Genomic DNA, 4,478 nt, shown 5'->3' with positions numbered 1-4,478 from the left:
CCTTCAGGTCTTCCAACAGTGCATGCATTACCACTATAAGTCTATCTACCTTGTTGGAAGGTCAGAATCTTTCCTGCCTTTCTTCCTTCCTCCTTCACCAATATTATAACTTATCGAGGAAGCTAGCTATAATAAATTATAAGAAGTTATAATAATAAGCTGTTATAAGTTATAACAACATAATGTATCCAAATAACATAATGTGTCCAAAATAGAATAGAATAGAATAGAATAGAATAGAATAGAATAGAATAGAATAGAATAGAATAGAGCTGGAAGGGACCTTGGAGGTCTTCTAGTCCAGCCCCCTGCTCAAGCAGGAGAACCTATACTGTCTCAAATGACTGTCTAGTCTCTTCTTAAAAATCTCCAGTGATGGAGTGCCCACGATTTCTGGAGGCAAGCTGTTCCACTGGTTGATTGTCCTCACTGTCAGGAAGTTCCTCCTTAATTCCAGGTTGCTTCTCTCTTTGATCAGTTTCCAACCATTATTTCTCGTCCTTCCCTCTGGTACTTTGGTGAATAACATGAACCCCTCTTCCTTGTGGCAGCCCCTCAGATACTGGAATCACTGCTATCATGCCTCCCCTATTTCCTCTTTTCTTTAGACTAGCCAAACCCAAGTTCCGCAGCCGTTCTTCATATATTTTAGCCTCCAGGCATTTGATCATCTTAGCTGCTCTTCTCTGAATTTTTTCCAAACTCTCAACATCTTTTTTGTGATATGGTGACCAAAATTGGCTGCAGTATTCCAGGTGTGGTCTCACTAGGGTTTTATAAAGAGGTACTAATACTTTGCATGATGTTGATTCTATGCCTTTGTTTATACAACCCAGGATTGTGTTAGTTTTTTTTGTTGCTGCTGCACACTGCTGGCTCATAGTCAAGTGATCGTCCACTAGGACTCCTAGGTCCCTCTCATAGTTACTATTTTTGAGCCAGGTCTCACCCAGTCTGTATTGTACCTTTGATTTTTCCTGCCGAAATGTAAAATTTTGCTTTTCTCCACGTTGAAGCTCATTTTGTTGGATAGGGCCCATTGTTCAAGTTTGTCAAGATCTTTTTGGATCCTGAGTTTGTCTTCTGGGGTGTTAGCTACTCCTGCCAGTTTGGTATCATCTGCAAATTTGATGAATTCCCCTTCAATTCCCTCATCTAAGTCATTTATGAAGATATTGAAGAGTACTGGGCCTAAGATGGAACCTTGTGGTACCTCGCTTTTTACTTCTCTCCAATGGATGTGGTGCCATTGAGGGTTAATTTGAGCAGGAGAGAATTTTGGATTGATTTGTTTTAGAATTAATTTGTTTGTTTTCTTGCCCATTGATGGGATTCTTAGGAGTCTTTCCCAACACTAATATTAAAGAGCATCAATGCTGTTTCTATCCTGTTTCTTCAGAGTTCAACTTTTGTTTCCATAAAGTTCCCAGGGAAAATCTTATCTGTGTGAGTCTGATCTCTGTAGGTATAGACACATCCTGATCTCTGAATATCTTCTATAATTGCTTCATTGCTACTCTATCAGATGCTATGTTCTTCAGCATACTTCTTGGTTGCTGGTCCCTTTATTATTGACAGTTGGTCCTGAAAGGCGCAAGCTTTCTACCACTTCAATATCTTTATTGGCAGTTCTGAGGCTGCTTTCTGTATCTGTTGTCATTAGTTTGGCCTTCTTTGTATTTTTCTCACTATGCTCCCTGACATTCATTACAAAAAGTTCCAGGCCATTTGCATTTTCAGCTATCAGAAACCTCAGCATAACACAATATGTATGTACATATCCCAGGGAGACTGGATTAGAAGAATATGAGTGTGGTTTTAATATTCTTCTGATACTTGGTCTTCAGTGGACTATTTTCACATTAATCATTAACAACGTCTTTTATTCATTCTACAGCTCCTCTGGTTCCTGTCAATGAGGTTCAGGACTTCAAAGTGATTCCTGATGTTTTCCTTGAAAATAATATATCAATTTGATTTCTATGTATTCCAGCTGGTGATGTCCGTGTTTAGAAATGTTGTTAAGATTGTTAGCAACAACAAAATCATTGGGTTGGTAGATAATAATAAATCATTCTGTTGCTTCATTTCTATTGCCTATCTCATACAGTCCAACTAAATTTTTCTCCTTAATGTTTCTGACTTAGAGCATTCCACTCTCCAAACAGAAGCAACATATTTTGCTTGCATGTTTGTTGATTCCAGATTGAGCTTCACCATAAAACTTGTCAGCCTCCTTTTTTTTTTTTTTTGCTGCATCAGTGATTGGAGCGTGAACTTGGACAACTTTTAGATTAAAGGGTTGCCCACAAAGTCTAATTGATGTTACTCGGTCACTGACTGCATTGTGCATTGTCTTTGTTATAACCTTCCTGACTATGAAAGCAATGCCATTCCTTCCTTGTTTTACGTGTTCTGAGTAGTAAACAGTGTGATATTCTGACTGAAGTGTCTGATCCCAGTTCATCTGATGCCTAAGATGCCTAATTCACTGATGCCTAAGATGTCATCAGGAAGTTGATTCATTTCATCTTTCACTGTGAAGAGCTTTCCTACAGTCATGCTTCTTACATTTCATGTTCCCAACGTAATCTTACTTTGCAGGTTTGAATTTTCTTTTCCTTTGCATAGCAGTATCAGCAACTAGAGAACCCAAAGACTCTATTCTATTAAAGTTCCTCCAGGTTTTAGAATCTTGCACACTATGGGAAAATTTCTGTACCTAACTATACCTTGAATTGCAATAATGGCTTTTGACAGAGGGCCCATATGGATTCTAAATGTATTCCATTATGCTTCTTTAAAATCTACCCATTTACCAGTTTTCAAGCTGAGGCGAGATTCTTCGATCCTGTTTCATTCATTTTCATTCTTTTTTCATTGATTTGAGGCATCTCAGATCAATATAATCAGTTACGGTCCAGCTCTTCTATATACCCAAGACAGCTGGCATAAAAGAAAGCCTCAAATGAAGGCAATATCCATTCCTGTTTGCTTCTGGCTGGAATATTAGGAGCGGGAGGGTGCTTTTGCTAATCTATTTATGTGCTGAAACGCAAGTTCTGTGTTAGGTAAAAGCAGCTGCCATTCTCCATATCTCCATTCAGCAGAGTCTCTTTTCTGATCATTCAAAAATCAAGCTTCATAATGAACGATGCTAAGAAATAGAAGATTATTGGAGTTGAAAGGACATGATCTGAAATTTGAGTTAAATGGTTATTTATGGTACAATAAAACAAAGGCCAATGCAGATTGTAAAAACCATCTTTTAGATGTGCCATATTGAGAATATGGAATAGATTTAAACCTAGGTTATGTTCAAAAATACCTTTGTGGCTCTTAGGACAAGAAACATATTATAGAAGAGAAATGATAACTAAACATAAATGGTCAACTTACTAGAATTTTCTCAAAGATAATGTAAAAGGAAATCAAGAGAAAATTTGACATTAAACAATAGTCTTGTCAATGATTTTCTATGTACAATGTACAATTAAAGATTTAAAGTCAATAAAAATGTTTACTTTTAAAGATTGTAAGACTCGGTTTGAAACAGAATTCTGTATTAATGATGAGCTTTTTAATGATAAAATATATAAACTTTTGCTGAAATTTGAAACAGAAGATGAACAGTGAAAAGACCTGATACTACCCACAATGGAGGAATGGAGGTAAAGATTAAAGAACTTGTTGAGATGGTTAAATTGACAGCTTTGATTAGAGAAAAGACATTAACTTAGATTTAATGCTTGTTGGGAAAACCCCTTTGCATTTTTTGTATGAAACAAAATAATGAATTTATGACATGTGGTTTTGATGACTAGAAAGAATAGTAAAAAAAAAAGTGGAAGTGAAAGTTATGTTGTAACTGTAGAGCAGCAGCTCCCAACCTTTTCTATACCCCGCACCCCTAGAATAGGGCTTTTCAACCAGTGGTACGGGTACCACCTGTGGTACATTGGCACCTGGCAGGTAGTACGTGACCATCCTAGAAAAGTGGTAGCAGGGGAGGGGAATGAGCTGAACCGGTGGCAGCACCGCACAAGCTTGAGCGAGAGATGGCTGGAGCTGCAGGGCTGTCAGGGCTCAGCGGAAGCGCCAGGATCAGCGCCAGGCTCCATTTGGAGCTCTGCGCTGATCCTGGTGCTTCTGCTGAGCCCTGAAGAAGCACCAATCAGCTGGAAAGCAGCACTGATCCTGGTGCTTCTGCTGAGCCCAGAAGAAGCGCTGATCAACTGGAATGTTGCAGCATCTCCAGGGTCTTGTGATTTACATTCAGATGCTTGGCAACTGATTCATATTTATAACGGTCACAGTGTCCCAGGGTCATGTGAAGTGACCAAAACCTGCTGCAACCACCCAGCAGATGGGGGGAATAAAAACCAAACACACCCCACCCCACCCTACCCCCGCTGCCAATCCTCAACAGAAATGCTCACAACAATGAAACTTTGGACAGGAGGAAGAGCACCGCTGGG

General features: G+C 39.0%; 1 pseudogene; it reads right to left on the bottom strand.

Annotated features, from left to right (window-relative positions):
• Window positions 1–1,537: 1,537 nt before the first annotated feature.
• Window positions 1,538–4,478, bottom strand: part of LOC107288248 — a 10,342-nt pseudogene continuing 7,401 nt past the window's right edge.

Source organism: Protobothrops mucrosquamatus, unplaced genomic scaffold (assembly GCF_001527695.2).
Source record: "Protobothrops mucrosquamatus isolate PMUCROS unplaced genomic scaffold, P.Mucros_1.0 scaffold_121, whole genome shotgun sequence".
NCBI classification, from domain to species: domain Eukaryota; kingdom Metazoa; phylum Chordata; class Lepidosauria; order Squamata; family Viperidae; genus Protobothrops; species Protobothrops mucrosquamatus.
Note: the sequence above shows the minus strand (reverse complement) of the source record. Positions and strands in the feature narration are given on the sequence as shown.